Source organism: Liolophura sinensis, chromosome 4 (assembly GCF_032854445.1).
Source record: "Liolophura sinensis isolate JHLJ2023 chromosome 4, CUHK_Ljap_v2, whole genome shotgun sequence".
In the NCBI taxonomy this organism is placed as follows: domain Eukaryota; kingdom Metazoa; phylum Mollusca; class Polyplacophora; order Chitonida; family Chitonidae; genus Liolophura; species Liolophura sinensis.
In genome coordinates, this window is record NC_088298.1 from 20,662,567 (window position 1) to 20,681,055 (window position 18,489).

Consider the following 18,489-nt stretch of genomic DNA (forward strand, 5'->3'; position numbering starts at 1 on the left):
TTGAGGACTGATCATGTGTGTGCTTGGCCTGTTGAGAATATGAACCCAGTGGTTTTATACTTTGAGGACTGATCATGTGTGTGTTTGGCCTGGTGACAGTATGAACCCTGTGGTTTTATACTTTGAGGACTGATCATGTATGTGTTTGGCCTGGTGACAATATGAACCCAGTGGTTTTATACTTTGAGGACTGATCATACGTGTGTTTGGCCTGGTGAGAATATGAACCCTGTGGTTTTATACTTTGAGGACTGATCATGTGTGTGTTTGGCCTGGTGAGAATATGAACCCTGTGGTTTAATACTTTGAGGACTGGTCATACATGTGTTTGACCTGGTGACAATATGAACCCAGTGGTTTTATACTTTGAGGACTGATCATGTGTGTGTTTGGCCTGGTGACAATATGAACCCTGTGGTTTTATACTTTGAGGACTGATCATGTATGTGTTTGGCCTGGTGAGAATATGAACCCAGTGGTTTTATACTTTGAGGACTGATCATGTGTGTGTTTGGTCTGGTGACAATATGAACCCAGTAGTTTTATACTTTGAGGACTGATCATGTGTGTGTTTGGCCTGGTGAGAATATGAACCCAGTGGTTTTATACTTTGAGGACTGATCATGTGTGTGTTTGGCCTGGTGAGAATATGAACCCAGTGGTTTTATACTTTGAGGACTGATCATGTGTGTGTTTGGTCTGGTGACAATATGAACCCAGTAGTTTTATACTTTGAGGACTGATCATGTGTGTGTTTGGCCTGGTGAGAATATGAACCCTGTGGTTTAATACTTTGAGGACTGGTCATACATGTGTTTGACCTGGTGAGAATGTGAACCCAGTGGTTTTATACTTTGAGGACTGATCATGTGTGTGTTTGGCCTGGTGAGAATATGAACCCAGTGGTTTTATACTTTGAGGACTGATCATGTATGTGTTTGGCCTGGTGACAATATGAACCCAGTGGTTTTATACTTTGAGGACTGATCATGTGTGTGTTTGGCCTGGTGACAATATGAACCCAGTGGTTTTATACTTTGAGGACTGATCATGTGTGTGCTTGGCCTGGTGAGAATATAAACCCAGTGGTTTTATACTTTGAGGACTGATCATACATGTGTTTGGCCTGGTGAGAATATGAACCCTGTGGTTTTATACTTTGAGGACTGATCATGTATGTGTTTGGCCTGGTGAGAATATGAACCCAGTGGTTTTATACTTTGAGGACTGATCATGTGTGTGTTTGGTCTGGTGACAATATGAACCCAGTAGTTTTATACTTTGAGGACTGATCATGTGTGTGTTTGGCCTGGTGAGAATATGAACCCAGTGGTTTTATACTTTGAGGACTGATCATGTGTGTGTTTGGCCTGGTGAGAATATGAACCCAGAAGTTTTATACTTTGAGGACTGATCATGTGTGTGTTTGGCCTGGTGACAATATGAACCCAGTAGTTTTATACTTTGAGGACTGATCATGTGTGTGTTTGGCCTGGTGACAATATGAACCCTGTGGTTTTATACTTTGAGGACTGATCATGTGTGTGTTTGGCCTGGTGAGAATATGAACCCAGTGGTTTTATACTTTGAGGACTGATCATGTGTGTGTTTGGTCTGGTGACAATATGAACCCAGAAGTTTTATACTTTGAGGACTGATCATGTATGTGTTTGGCCTGGTGAGAATATGAACCCAGAAGTTTTATACTTTGAGGACTGATCATACATGTGTTTGGCCTGGTGAGAATATGAACCCAGAAGTTTTATACTTTGAGGACTGATCATGTGTGTGTTTGGCCTGGTGACAATATGAACCCAGTGGTTTTATACTTTGAGGACTGATCATGTGTGTGTTTGGCCTGGTGACAATATGAACCCAGTGGTTTTATACTTTGAGGACTGATCATGTGTGTGTTTGGTCTGGTGACAATATGAACCCAGAAGTTTTATACTTTGAGGACTGATCATGTATGTGTTTGGCCTGGTGAGAATATGAACCCAGAAGTTTTATACTTTGAGGACTGATCATACATGTGTTTGGCCTGGTGAGAATATGAACCCAGAAGTTTTATACTTTGAGGACTGATCATACATGTGTTTGGCCTGGTGAGAATATGAACCCAGTGGTTTTATACTTTGAGGACTGATCATGTGTGTGTTTGGCCTGGTGAGAATATGAACCCTGTGGTTTTATACTTTGAGGACTGATCATGTGTGTGTTGGGCCTGGTGAGAATATGAACCCAGTGGTTTTATACTTTGAGGACTGATCAAGTGTGTGTTTGGTCTGGTGAGAATATGAACCCAGAAGTTTTATACTTTGAGGACTGATCATACATGTGTTTGGCCTGGTGAGAATATGAACCCTGTGGTTTAATACTTTGAGGACTGGTCATACATGTGTTTGACCTGGTGAGAATGTGAACCCAGTGGTTTTATACTTTGAGGACTGATCATGTGTGTGTTTGGCCTGGTGAGAATATAAACCCAGTGGTTTTATACTTTGAGGACTGATCATGTGTGTGTTTGGCCTGGTGAGAATATGAACCCAGTAGTTTTATACTTTGAGGACTGATCATGTGTGTGCTTGGCCTGGTGACAATATGAACCCAGTGGTTTTATACTTTGAGGACTGATCATGTGTGTGTTTGGCCTGGTGACAATATGAACCCCGTGGTTTTATACTTTGAGGACTGATAACAGTCAATGGCCTTATACATGTAGGTGAAATATTTTTTAGCACAACCACATTAAACCTAATTGCTGTGATATTATTTAAAAACTCCTGGGCCCAGTTGTTCAAAACTGTTCTTGGTCTTGATACCAGATTTAACTTTGTCTTCAGTGTTGTGCTTAGCTCCAAAATAATTGTGAATGAGTACATTAAATGTGAACTAAATCTGCTTTAATTAAAAAATGTAGGGAACGGGAAATATTACTGGAAATATTCTGTCCAAGACAGGAATTGTTTGTTTGTCTAAGTGAGTGTTAAGGAGAAGCATCTAACTGTGTGGCCATAACCCTTCCCCCCTCTCCCTCCCTCTCCCCCTCCCAGGTGTCCATTTAAACAATATTGTGCATACTCTAGATAAAGAAATATATATAGCTTTAAATACAGATTGAGACAGAGCATTTTTTGTTTTACTGACCTCAAATTTTTGCCTCTTGCATTACCATGAGTCTTGTGACCTTGGCATTACTGTACAAAATTTGCTAGTGGTGGCAGTGAAGTATTACTTGAAATAGAGGTTGAGATAGAGCCTTTTTTCTGACCTCAAATTTTTGCCTCTTGCATTACCATGAGTCTTGTGACCTTGGCATTTCTGTACAAAATTTGCTAGTGGTGGCAGTGAAGCGTTACTTGAAATAGAGGGTGAGATAGAGCCTTTTTTCTGACATCATATCCTTCCTCATGCATTACCATGACCCTTGTGGCCTCATCATTTCTGTACAAAATTTGCTAGTAGTGGCAGTGATAGCAGTATGGTGAAAAGAGGGCAAAATGACAGTATATGTACACCCTTGTTCTGTAGTCTAGCTAGGCTGCTTCCACTGCCACCCACTCCCCCACCCCCACTCGTGGCATGTCCAGACTGTAGTATTGAGTTTAACCCTCATGCAACCGGACACAGGCCACCTGACTGAGAATCCTCTGTCAGAATCTGAAACCAGACACCAGAACAGACTATGGCATAAATAATTAATGTTGCAGTAACGCTGCCTTGTTATTAACATACAGTAGATATGTTATGCAGACATGAGAGGCAGTGGTTGTTCTTGTGGGATTTTTTTTTGTAAACTTGACAGCCACATGGCTATATTCTGGTGATATGGAAGGTATTTTTGATTTCTTCTTTTCAAAATGTTAAAAAATGTTTGGATGTTTTTATTCTAATGTTAGAAGTCAGCTCTGCCTGATTTCCTCTGACCATTATGCTGGCTGCTGTCATATAAGTGAAATATCAGGGCCTTATACCACACCTAACACCTATCAAATACATATATTTTGGTTGTTTTTTGGTCTTTACATGCTTCTATTGTATTCAGGACCATGTTGCTCTGGTTACGTCATTTGGCACCTGCCAATAATCAACATTATTGTGGGAACTACATCCTGTGGCATCCACATCATTTGGCACCGACATCATTTGGCATCTGCTTCATTTGGCACCTACATGTACATCATTTGGCACCAACGTCCTTAGTCATCAGCATTATTTTGGCATCTACATCTTTTGGCATCAACATCATTTGGCATCAACATTCTTTGTGACGTATATCTTTGGCACATACAACCTTTGGCATCTCTACCCATTGGCACCTACTTCCTTTGACATCTCTACCCATTGGCACCTACTTCTTTTGGCATCTCTACCCATTGGCACCTACTTCCTTTGGCATCTCTACCCATTGGCACCTACTTCCTTTGGCATCTCTACCCATTGGTACAAACTTCCTCTGGGACACGTAGATATTGTGCTTACCCTAATATTTTCATTATAGTTCAAAAAATTGATTTTTTTGAGGCCTGTTTGTTTTAAAATTTTACTTTGGTGCTGAAACTTACCTTTTCCACTGGGATACCATCCTACCTTGAAACAAATGTTATTGTACAAAGTTCAGTAAAACTCTATCATTAAAAATTTATATAATTTACAGTAATGTATCTGACGGTATTGTCTGCACACGAACCCATGTGAATAAGTTTTTGTTGGTTAATTGTTTCAGAATTCAAGATGTAGAAGATGACAGATAGAAGAAGCTCTCCTCCTGGAAGATTGCCCTCCATTGATGGTCAGGGCTTGGCAGGCTTTTCTTTTCTTCTCCAGACTTTATCTTGGTATTCCCAGCAGGTAGGTCACCGTTTAGATTTAACATATACATGTAGAGGTACAGTACTTGTAGCCACAGACAGATGACCCCCACCCACCCACCACCACTCCCCTCAGACTTGTGGTATTAATGCTTTTGACTTGTCATTGAAGAAAATGGCAAAATAAAATTACTTTTTACTTGTAGTGTAAAACACCAATCAGGTAAGCAAATATTGACAAGACGACCATTTCAATTGTTATGTATTATGGTTTGTTGAAAAATTATCCATGCAGACAGTACTGTATTTTGAAATTTCTTTCACTCATAAACCTGACTGCTGGCATGTAAGTGAAAAATAATTCAGCATGATGTTCGACCAACTAGGATGTTTCAGGTGATATTGTATGTGTACTGCCCTAACTTCCCCTACAACTAAACCTCCACCAACACCCCCTCCCTTTCCCACCCCCTTTCCTCCCTACCCGCCCCCTTTCCTTCCTACCCGCTTTATTTTTAACATCCTCTCCATTAGAAAGCCTAATGTACAGCTATTGCATCCTCAAATTTCGTCATTGTCAATGCATTCTATAATAGCATTGAACCGCTGAATTCAACTATACCACCAGGTCAAGGGTTGTTACCATGATAACGGGCTCTGTAATAGTGGAGGAGAGCTAACCCAGGTACAGCACTCAATAAATCAGGGTTTGAACTTTCTTCATCCGGATAATGTGACATTTGCTGGTCTAATTGTGGACTGCAGGTTTTGGGATTACCTTGTTTCTATTTGTGGTCTAATGTCGTTGATGTATGTCGATTTTCACTCTATGTGATGGTAGTGCTAGGTACTCAGGCTGTGTCCACCCACATAATCACCCTTTCAATGGCAAGCACAAAACTGTAAGTGCCTCAAAAGAAGTAACCAGAAATCTGCACTTCTGTCACTTCTGTGATAGTACATGCAGATACATGTACATGCAATGTACACTGGCTTGTGATAAAATTTCCAAAGGAATATATTTATTCATTTATATTTATTTGATTGTTTCAAGAAATACTCAGTTTTTCTGGCATAAAACACTTCAAATAAATAAATAAATAGATAAGATACATGTACGATGGTGGTCATTGTTATGGTTGGAGAAAACTGTGATGCCCATGTTAAACCACTGACAAATGTCAAGATACTGATGAACTTTACCACGTGACCTCCAGACACGAACACCATGTTAGTGGAAGATAAATTGTTTTCAGCAAACAGACACGTGAACATCACGGCCTGCTTATCGTCAGCCCTACAAATATTGCTAGTGGAGGAATCTACAAATTACCCAGGGATTGAGCCGATCCCTATGTCTCCTAAGCTAGTGATTAAAAGGTAAACATCTGAATTTAGAAATGATCCAATCTAGTGCCTCCACTCCAGGAATTCCTCAATTTTTTCCTTTCTCATTGCTTTTTGGCGCCTATGAGAGGTTGACCATGCATGTGGAACCGTTTGTGCCATCCTGTGTTTTTTGGAAATGGCCTGTTCAACGTTATGATGTTGATGTCTGTAGGGAATGTGTAGGAAAGTATGTTAGTGACTGGCCTAAGGTTGTTGGTTTTGTACTGTGGGCACTCCAGTTTCCTCCACCCATAATACACCCATGTAAGTATCATGCTTATCTTCGGCCAGGATTTATGTACCGGTGGATTATGATTTGGTGACTTGTATTCAGGTTAATACAACTTCATGTAAATCAGAAGGTTTGTCAGGTATCTGCTGAAAGGTGGTGGTTTTACACTGAACTCTAATAGGCTTCTGCCACCTCTAAATGTAAGTAAAAAATTCTTAGATACTGCTTAGACACCAGTCAAGTAAGTCAGTACATTTAATGAAAGCCCTTGTTGTTTACAAAAGATAAAGGTTACTATTAAAAAGGAGTTCAAAACTTCAAAACAAAAACAAACAAAAAAAAAAAAAAAAGAAAAAACAAGGAAAAAGAACAAAATCGGAATCAGATTTCAGAGCTTGAGCAGTGACATAGATATTGTTGCATCTTGTAACACGATACATGAACTTTGGAGCAGCTTATCAATCACATGTATCTAATGGCGATCTTGGTTGTTGTCAGTGAACAGGACTGGGTGATAAACAACATGATTTCGCAATCCGAGCCTGTCCCCTCGGGGCTGTTCTGGCCAGACTCTCTGTAAATAGAGATAAAGCAAGAGAGGCACCAGTGTGTTACATATAGTGCTGCAGGGACATAAGCGGAATGGATGTTTGATCTTTCACATGACTTTGTATTGGTAGCATTTCATCCTTAACATTGTGAGTTCAATTCTAGAAGGATCCTACAAAGCAATTTTCTCATCAGTCAAAACTTGAAATTTGATTTTAGGGTTTCATAAATGGCCATATAATGTTTTTGCATTAGAATCCTGCCCTTACAATGCTTCACCCCCAACTACAATAGCGTATTTTTTTCCCTGCATTGAGAATACTGACTGGTCATAATTTAATATTTAACTGTTTGTCATAACAATAGGAAATTATTTTTGTGGCTACTGATGGATATACTGATACCATATTGCAACTAGTGGATACTTCTACTCTATGACAGCTGATAGATACTGATATGGCAAATACTTTTATATGGCAAGTGTTGGATACTTATATGGTAACTGTTGGATACTTATGTGGCAACTGTTGGGTACTGGTATGGCAACTGTTGGGTACTGGTATGGCAACTATTGGATATTGGTATGGAAACTGTTGGATATTGGTATGGAAACTGTTGGATACGCACATGGCAACTGTTGGGTACTTATATGGCAAGTGTTGGATACTTACATGGTAACTGTTGGATACTTACATGGCAACTGTTGCGTACTGGTATGGCAACTGTTGGATACTGATATGGCAACTGTTGGATACTGATATGGCAACTGTTGGATACTGATATGGCAAGTGATGGGTACTGATATGACAACTGATGATATGGCAACTGATGAGTACTGATATAGCAACTGATGGGTACTGACATGGCAAGTGATGGGTACTGATATGGCAGCTGATGGGTACTGTTATGGCAACAAATGGGTACTGATGGCAAGTGATGGGTACTGATATGGCAACTGAAGAGTACTGATATGGCAAGTGATGGGTACTGATGGCAAGTGATGGGTACTGATATGGCAGCTGATGGGTACTGTTATGGCAACAAATGGGTACTGATGGCAACTGATGGGTACTGACATGGCAACTGATGGGTACTGATATGGCAACTGATGGGTACTGTTATGGCAACAAATGGGTGCAGATGGCAACAAATGGGTTACTGATGGCAACAAATGGGTACTGATGACAACAAATGGGTACTGATATGGCAACTGATGGGTACTGATATGGCAACTGATGGGTACTGATGGCAACTGATGGGTGCTGGTATGGAAAACTGTACAGATGAGACAAATCTTTGTATATCTTATCTCATCTTCATCAATCTGGGTTAAAAATACCTCTATATGTACCAAATATGCATCAGGAGACAGATGAGACAAATCTTTGTATATCTTATCTCATCTTCATCAATTGAGGTTAAAATACCTCTATATGTACCAAATATTCATCAGAAGACAGGTGAGACAAATCTTTGTATATCTTATCTCATCTTCATCAATTGAGGTTAAAATACCTCTAGTGCCAAATATTCATCAGAAGACAGGTGAGACAAATCTTTGTATATCTTATCTCATCGTCATCAATCTAGGTTAAAAAACCTCTATATGTATCAAATATTCATGAGGAGACAGGTGAGACAAATCTTTGTATATCTTATCTCATCTTCATCAATTGAGGTTAAAATACCTCTATATGTACCAAATATGCATCAGGAGACAGATGAGACAAATCTTTGTATATCTTATCTCATCTTCATCAATTGAGGTTAAAATACCTCTATATGTACCAAATATTCATGAGGAGACAGGTGAGACAAATCTTTGTATATCTTATCTCATCTTCATCAATCGAGGTTAAAATACCTCTATATGTATCAAATATTCATGAGGAGACAGGTGAGACAAATCTTTGTATATCTTATCTCATCTTCATCAATCTAGGTTAAAAAACCTCAATATGTATCAAATATTCATGAGGAGACAGGTGAGACAAATTCTTTGTATATCTTATCTCATCTTCATCAATCTAGGTTAAAAAACCTCATATGTATCAAATATTCATGAGGAAACAGGTGACACAGACCTTGGTGTCTCTTATCTCATCTTCCTCTATCCACTTCTCGTTCTCACTGGTCCCTCTATTCCTCAGCTGAAATCTTCCACCTCTTAATTACTGGTCTCTATTGGACCCTTTTTTCTCTGGTCCACCAGATCAGTGCTCCATTACTCTGACATGCCATTGATAGTACATTAGGATACTCCACTCGTCGTTGATTTGAGTTGGGGTAGGGATGGGGTGGGAGGGTGGGGGGGGGATCTCATTTGGCAAATGGGCCAGCAAAATTCCCAAAAGCCAGAGTGAATGGTTGACCATTAGTTTGTAGGGAGAGAGCTTTTCATCGGTGAACCCATTGGGGAATCTCTCTCAGGCAGCTGTTAATCCATAGCCAAAACTCATCATCAGACTGATTGATTGATGGCACTGTGGGATTGATTGTCTTCATGCGGCTTGTTTGAGTTTGGAGTGAACATAATATAGATTTATTTATTTATTTGATTGATGTTTTACGCTCTACACAAGAAATATTGTATGGGCAGAGCCTAGAGGAAACCCACGACCATCCGCAGGTTGCTTGCAGACCTGCTCACTTACGAGTTACATGATAATTGGACATATTGTTTGCCTACTGTTTGACTCATTAATTTGATCAGTGCTTAAATCAATTAAAAGCTGATCATACGTATTACATGTGTACCTGCACAAAACAAAAATAATTAAAAAGGAAATCAAGTAGAGGGGATGATAAATGTAAGTCATCAGGTGTTTTTTGTTTTTTGATTTTATAAGCCATTTTCATGTTAGTTTGAAAATAGCCATCAATACTGTTAGAGATAAAAAGGGTACTCTATCTCTGTATAAAAAATGCTCTTGAATAATTTAATAGCAGGTTTTTAGTATTTAAAGGAGAAAATGAATGTAACATGTTGGAAATCAAAAGATTGATGATTTTTTAAAGTTCTAAATATGAAAATTGTATGATTTTCATTCAATGGAGACCTTCAGGGTTGATATTAGCAGCATTTTTCGTAACCATATCCAGGTAGCTCCTGGATATATACATTGTTTATAGATATGTCCTTCCACAGGTAAATCCACAGTGTCGTGTCAGAATATGTGTGTGACAGAAAAGCAGATTAATTTCTACCCTGATGATTATCACGTAGACAATGCTTTGATTGTCAGAATTTTGAGATGATAGACATAGTAATGAAACCCTAAAACAACACAAAAAGAAAGATTAAAGTGTCCAAAACCGCAGGACTTTCAAGTTAAAGGGCGAGTGCTAGGCATCCACACAGCATATGTTGATAGATGTTGTTGTAAGCAGTTGTCAGCTTCGCAACCAGAATTGTCTCAAAAGCAGACAACAATTCAGAGATTCATTTCCCTGAAGTAGTAAGGCCAGATTCTGAGACTGAGAGATTAAAAGCGAAAGTGCAGAAGTAATCACTGTGTGTCTAGTAAACTTTTATTTATTATTTTTTTTTGTTTGTGTCTGGCCCAGATCTGAGTTCAGTGTGGATGAGAATTGATGTTTTATATTGAGGCTCAGGATTGAGGATTTAGTTGATGCTCAGGTGGAGGATTTATGTTGAAGCTTTATCTTGAAGCCTAGGTTTGAGGAATTATGTTTCAGCTCTGGTTGAGGATTTATCTTGAGGATTTATCTTGAGACTTAGGTTGAGCATTTATGTTGGGCTCTGGTTGAGGATTTATCTTGAGACTTAGGTTGAGCATTTATGTTGGGGCTCTGGTTGAGGATTTATTTTGAGGATTTATCTTGAGACTTAGGTTGAGCATTTATGTTGGGGGTCTGGTTGAGGATTTATTTTGAGGATTTATCTTGAGACTTAGGTTGAGCATTTATGTTGGGACTCTGGTTGAGGATTTATCTTGAGGATTTATCTTGAGACTTAGGTTGAGCATTTATGTTGGGGCTCTGGTTGAGGATTTACATTGAGGATTTAGTTGATGCCCAGGTTGAAGATTTATATTGAAGATTTTGTTGATCTTCAGGTCAGGGTTTTAAATTGAGGATTTATGTTGATGGTCGAGTTGAGGACTTATATTGAGGATTTATGTTGATGGTCCAGTTGAGGACTTATATTGAGCATTTATGTGGAGGATTTTGTATGGATTTATGTTGATTTAGTGTCTAGTCAATTCAAGATTTTGCCTTTTCTCAGGATGCGTAATGCTTTGAATATGCTGAGGCAATGACTCATCTCAGGACTTTGGTTAAGTTTACTGGCTAATGCTCAAAGGCTTTAGTCACAATTGTCAGGTAAAGGTTTTTTTGTGCTTACATATAGGTCACAGGTAATTTAATAATGGCGCATACTAGATAGAGCATCGGCCATGTGAGCAGCAGCTCATTAGTTCAGTCCGGAGTCCGGTAACACTGGACAGCTTCACAGGTAACACTGGTTGAGGTGTTATATCAGTTAAAGCTCTAGCCATCTTGACACAACAGGGTTATTGTGTTCTAAATTGTGTGAAATTAGAAAAACCAATTAATATAATAAAACCTAGAAATGGTGATTGGTTTGTGTACTGGGGGCTTTAGAACCTCATAATGATGTGGTCATAAGTACTAACAGCTCAATAAAAGGTAAAGAAATAAAGGCACTGAAATTTTTCAACCTTTTTGTATATTTGCAAAGTGTTTATTCAAGCATATTCTGAAGGCATTATTCTGTGTGGACTGATAAAATTGTCTTTTTTGTGAAGCCCTGAAATTGACCAATCCAACCAATGTAATTTCCTCTCCAGAATCAAATTAAAAATGTGCATAAATTGCACTGAAAGTTGCTCTTTTATATTTGAAAATCTGGAGGAATTAGGGTAAGCACTGACATAAATCCAAAGCGAGGTATTTTAATTTCATGGTGTTTCCCTAATATGAGCCTCATCAGTTATTAGGTGTGCTTTGAGGTATGAGGACGGCTCAGAGTATCCATTAATTGAGGTGTTCAGCATGAGTCAAGCTTCCCAGGGACCAGGGATTCATAAATAAACAATCACCTCCCTATATGTCCTCGTCAAGCCATTAATGACTCACCTGTTGACTTCCTGTGAGAAGGTGATAAATAGATTTTGGCGGAGAGAATTCCGACACTTAGTCTGACCAATTGGGTCAATGCACCAAATGAACTTGATCCATTTCTCAATCATCGTACTTCTAGTGAGGGCGATGATAGACAGAACTTATGTGTATGTCCTCAGCCCAAAGGCATGAAGAGTTGCTTTGCCTGTATGTGGATTAAGGCCATCATTCAAGGCTGTTTGGCTAGTTAAGCTCGACTCTCTGTAGAGAGATGCGTCAGATGTTTGGTGTATAAGCGTTAGCATGTCAGGTACAAGCTTGAAAATAAGCAGTTAGCATGTCGGGTACAAGCTTGAAAATAACCAGGTAACATGTCAGGTACAAGCGTGAAAATAAGCAGTCAGCATGTTAGGTACAACCTTGAAGATAAGCAGTTAGCATGTCAGATACAAACTTGAAAATAAGCAGTCAGCATGTCAGGTACGAACGTGAAAATGAACAGTTAGCATGTTAGGTACAAGCTTGAAAATAAGCAGTCAGCATGTCAGGTACAAGCTTGAAAATAAGCAGTCAGCATGTCAGGTACAAGCTTGAAAATAAGCAGTCAGCATGTCAGGTACAAGCTTGAAAATAAGCAGTCAGCATGTCCGGTACAAGCTTGAAAATAAGCAGTCAGTATGTCAGGTACAAGCTTGAAAATAAGGAGTTAGTATGTCAGGTACAACCTTGAAAATAAGCAGTTAGCATGTCAGGTACAACCTTGAAAATAAGCAGTCAGCATGTCAGGTACAACGTTGAAAATAAGCAGTCAGCATGTCCGGTACAAGCTTGAAAATAAGCAGTCAGCATGTCAGGTACAAGCTTGAAAATAAGCAGTTAGCATGCCAGGTACAAGCGTGAAAATAAGCAGCAGTTGGACAAGGACAGTGTCCTGCAGCCAACAGTACATGCATATTGACAGACACCAGTGTTTTGGTACACAGTGAAACAGCTTTGTAAATAACATTGTAACTTCATAAGTACAAAGTACATGTACATGTAGGTAGCCGAAAAATTTGCCATTTATGTCTCACACCAACAAGTTATTTACAGGTTTGCAGTACAAGAAGATACTTGTTCATACACTTGATAGTTTATAGCTCCTCACCAACAAGATGGCTATCTGTCTGTTTCTTTTTCAGGGTTGCACTATTTAGAAGCACACTTACATTTTAAACGGAAATACTTGATGCAACCACTCAAGTTTTTCTGATAAGAAATTATTTATAGCTCCTCACCAACAAAATGGCTATCCTTCTGTTTCTTTCTCAGGATTGCACCAAGATTTTAAACTGAAATATTTTATGCCACCACTCAAGTTTTTCTGATAAGAAATTAATCAAACTTCACAAAGGACAGACTCTTTTAATTAACCCTTTATAGGTAGAAAAATCCATGTTAAGAATCGAGCAAAATTTGCCACCTTGAAGGATGCTAAACTCCTTTATAGAATTTATTGACTTTTATTGTATACCCATATTCCACAATCTTTTGGCATAAGAACGGGCAACTTTTAGTGTGATATGTGAAGCTGTTTATATTGTTTTTTGGCTGACTTGGTTGATTCGGCCACTATGTCAATAAATAATGTTGTCATGACAGCAGGATTCTACAATGGTTTCCTCCCACCATAATAATCCTCAAATTCTAGGCAGACATTCTAGAGCTTAATGTCGACTCTTAAACCAAAGATGGTTAGCGGTCGCTGTGAGTTCACGTCCAGCTCATGCTGGCTTCCTCTCCGGCCGTATTAGTGGGAAGGTCTGGCAGAAACCTGCGAATGGTTGTGGGTTTCCCGGTTTCCTCCCACCATAATGATGGCCGCAGTTGTAGAAGTGAAATATTTTTCGAGTAGGGCGTAAAACACACCAATCAAATAGATAAATAAACAAATTTAACCAAAAAAATTGTTTAAAACAAATGATTTTATCAGTCTACAAACAGAATAATGCCCTCAGACTAGGCTAGCCGTCCGGACATGCACTAAGGTTGAAAAATTACAGTAGTTTAAAATTCAACTTGAATTGATGTTGCCAGTTCCATGACAGAGAAGTTTGGGGGGTTTTTTCTTAGTTTTTTTTTGTGAGGGTTAAGTAATTTATGTAATTCTTATTTTTAGGACAGATATTATTATTGCTTAATGTGATAAAATTACATTTCTCTCCCATTTTTTTTTATTTCTTGTTTAAGGAATAGTGAAGATATGTGTATACTGTTCATTAGATGGATTAAAAGAGAAACCGTGTATTCCTTATTTCAATTCCATCTTTACTGGCTCAAAAGAGCATGTCAGGTGTCCACAAATTATTATATGAAAAAATAACCGTACAAGTAATTTATTTTTTGTAATGCTATGATCAGGTAAAATACCCTTGATTGCATGAAGGAGATTTATTCTAAATTTATTAAATATTAAGTCGCGGGATACCACATTTACATATTTAAGGAACTATGTGTATCTATGCAAGAATTGGGCGTGATTTTGTAAGTTATAGGTGTTAATTGTGGGGAGAAGAATTGATTAGTAACAGGATCAGTGTGTGATCTTAATACTCAGTCTCTTTAATTAATAATGTCACAGGGTACTCGGTATATGAATAGCTTGTGTTGTCAAGACAACCATGATGACCTTTTGTAACTTTGTGGGGGTGGAAAGTCAATGGCTGTGTGGTGGACATGCTTGTCTCTTATCTGTTGAGAACAAGAGGTTTTAATTGGTTCGATTCCTGACCACTTTTGAACCGGGAATTTTCAAGAGTCAGGTTCAGACAGTGGTTTTCTTATTGGGTTTACAGCATGAAATCTTTATGCAGTTGTATGTGTACATGAAGTTGGAAGGCAACCTCTTGTAATCTAGGACCAATATGACATACACATTGAGAACTGCCTGGGGAGTGAAAAATCTGGGCCACATACATGTAGTTTTCCACTTATCGATTTCCCAAGCATGCCATATATTTGTAGTATTCAAACTTAATTACCCGATATGCAATATTTTATTCAGTATTTAAACTACGGTAATAGTTTTAACTCCATAAAGTTGAATCTGCAAGATCAGTATACCCAAATATGTATATCTGCATGTAACAACAGACAATAAGACATCTGTTTCAGAAGGTTTTAGAAAGAAAGCACAATTGAATTGTGATTAAATATGTTTTGAAAAACAATCATGCTGGTATTTGAGGTTGTGTTTTCAACTTTTTTTTTAAAACAATATTTTATTCAAACAAATGAACTGGATTGATAAAAAGGCTGAGCCTATATAAATATCTCTTCACAACTTGAATATTATGTTGTGACAGGCTTAAACTCTGTCTTTGGTATAAATGTTAGAATAGCTTTCATGAGCTTTTGGTCTAAGTTATCAGTTGAAACCAGAGATCGCTGTCAAATAAAAGAAGTGATGTTTAATAGAGCAGCAGTGTAGTTGAGAAGAAAGTAATATTGTTATAGAACATTGTTTAATAAAAGACAACAACAACAACAACAGTAGGTGTACAAATACTAGCATCATAATCACTTGCACGCAGTCAAGCCTGCAACAGAGAGATTGAGGGAGGGAAACGTACGAGAGAGTCTTCTAATGGAATTTTCAGTGAAATGGCGAAAAATCAATGGAGTGGCCCATCCTAGCTAGTGTGGCCGGCCTCTCTGCACACCTTGGTCCTTCCTCTATGCTGCTCATTCATTGGCTGTCTACAAACCCTGGGTTCTTGGATAGGCAGGAATATTGGGTATTGATTTTTTTGCTGGAATGGTTATGTTGGACAGTCAGGCTATGGATTCAGCATGGCATTGTAGTGTGTGGACTGGTTACTGTGAGTATTGGGTTAAACGCAGGCTGTAAGGGCTAGCTGGCTTGCTCAGAAAAAGACGTGAAGCTCCCCGCGCCTGTGGGTCAGTCATTCAGGCAGATGGACTCGTAGAGCCTTCACATGCATATGCTCTGGCAGCCTAGAGCGGCAGCATCATCGGCCTTGTCCCTGTTGCACAGTGCACTGCATCTATAGGAACTGCCCGATACCGATACAGCGAAACAGAAATACCGATAACGCGATAACGTGCCAGGCGTGGATCCCGCAATATCGCCGGACACATTTCAGCTGAGGATCAACCTGCTAGGACATCATGTGTGTTTAGAGAGAAGCTCCTCTTGGCTGGGTTTAATAAATTTGTAGAGGTGGAGCTAGAACATCATTTGGACTCGGGGGGTGAAACAACTGTAGTGCTTTACACTGTGGCGTCCTGTCTGAGATTGAGGAGATAATAGAAGTTATATCAGTTACCAACGGCCACTGAAGCTGATCAAGCGACGGTTGGTACATATACCAGCCGTCCAACCGGATTTTGTCGCTGACACGGACGTGGATGTTTGTATTGTACGAAACAATGATGACATGTCCTTGTGATGAGGATTTCGTCGTGAGTGTGGACATTGCTGACTACAGTTTGTGTCATTGAATGAATCATGGATGTATTGTCGGCGATCGCATACTGATGATCACGTAGCATGGAATATACTCGCGGTATAGTGGAATTCTGTGAAAGCCATTGCAATTTCTGTTCCCATTTTGGTAAGTGGTTATAGGCTTATGTGTGTGTGTGTGTGGTTTCTTTTTCACATCTCCTAGTGCTCAACGACGGACGGGAAAAGAGGAATTTTCCGTTTGCCTTTCCATAGACACTTCATTTTTTTTTTTGGAGATGAGGATCTTTGGCTCTCTTTCCAAAGAAGAGGCTACATGCTGAGGAATGCGATTACGCTGGAATCTCAGATCGCTGATTGGACTGCACTGAGTAAAAACCCTACAGTTGTGTTTCTGTGCCAAACAAGGACGCTGGGCCAAATTCTTTCGGAGCCACCGAATCGCAATCGTCAATGAAGTATTGATCGGGAAAAGCGATCCCTCGACCCGTTCAGGGCGCGTCGTTTCCGCGTTGATTGAAACTCGCCGTTGTGTCACTGTGGACCGGTTTTGTTTGCCCATTCTCTTTACCCAATACTGCAGACTCTAGAGGGGTAGCTATACGAGGGACAATCAGTATTTGGACACATTGATCTCATACAGCATAATTACGGCTGGCCACTGCCTCTGGGGGCCCTTGTAATGCCCGTAATTTACTGACCAAGCTTTGGCCGCACAGTTTAAATACATCAAGAGTTGAATACTTGACCACTAGGAACTTCCAAATCTTGCTGAGCAGTTTGTGAGAGTAAATTAGGCTTTCGCAAAAAGGTGCTTACTTAGGCTTTTTTTGTTGTGCAGAGTGTCTGACAGATTCTATCTTTTGATCATACACTGAAAACGCCTGGTCAAGTTCATAAAAGTGGAAAACGTGTTAGAAAGCCATCATTACGTGTAGGAAGAGCTCTGTTCATTGATTCAAGGATTTCAGTGGACGAAAACATTTCCTGATTGCATTACACATTTTGAAATCAGAGCCATGTCCCAGCTCTCACCGACATGTGTTAAATTGCTTCTGGCCATATTTGGAATCTAGAAAGCTCTTAGTCTGTTTATTGGGCAGTCTTAACCATTCCAGCCTGGGAGCAGACCAACAAGCTACCATATACTACTGTGGCTGTGTACCAGGACTAAAGAAGTTCACTGAGAGTTCATTTTCCCCACCTTCTCTATACTCAGGATGAACCTGGATTGCGATTGGACTCTAAAACAAACATCAACAGGTAATATACATGTACAGTGGGTATGAAGTCACATAGATGGTTTACACACGTTACATTGTTGTACAATAGCTTTATAGAGAATCTTTTCCTTAAAGTAATTTGGGGTCTGTTGGCAACTTGTGGATGGTTGTGGTTTTTCCCCTAGGCTCTGCTTGGTTTCCTCCCATCATAATGCTGGCCGCCTTAGTATAGTGAAATATTCTTGAGTATGGTGCAAAACACCAATTAAATAAATAAATAAAGTAATTCACGTAAAACTGAAAGTATATTGTGTGTTTCAATCCTGCTTTTGCAGTGACAGCTTGTGGGCAAGCTGGTGATGTACATAATTTTCATGCATTAAAAGAGAACAGTCAGTCCAGCTTGGACCTGAAAAATAGTAATTTGCATGGTCAGCATTTTATACCATGAATTTGACACCAAGGTAGACAGCCAGACAAATTGAAATACCTTCTGGAATATAATTCATTTTTATCGTTATTATTATTTATTATAAATGCATAAATCTTATGGAGTGGTCTTTGGAATTTCAATCTTTAAAAGTGTATTTTGACATCTTGGAGTAACTTATATATTTATTTACTGGCAGGTATCACACAAATAATCACACCTGGTAACATCCATAATGCATAATTTAATAAACAACAGGGTCAGCTGTTTATTTTTAA

The 18,489-nt window shown here is 39.1% G+C and overlaps 1 protein-coding gene across 1 annotated transcript in view; it reads left to right on the plus strand.

Annotated features, from left to right (window-relative positions):
• LOC135464560 (mitogen-activated protein kinase kinase kinase 13-like) overlaps positions 1–18,489 on the plus strand; it is a 67,370-nt gene that overhangs the window by 9,500 nt on the left and 39,381 nt on the right. The window contains 1 exon segment of the mRNA XM_064741984.1: positions 4,727–4,851. The gene's annotated coding sequence lies outside the window, so the exon portion shown is untranslated.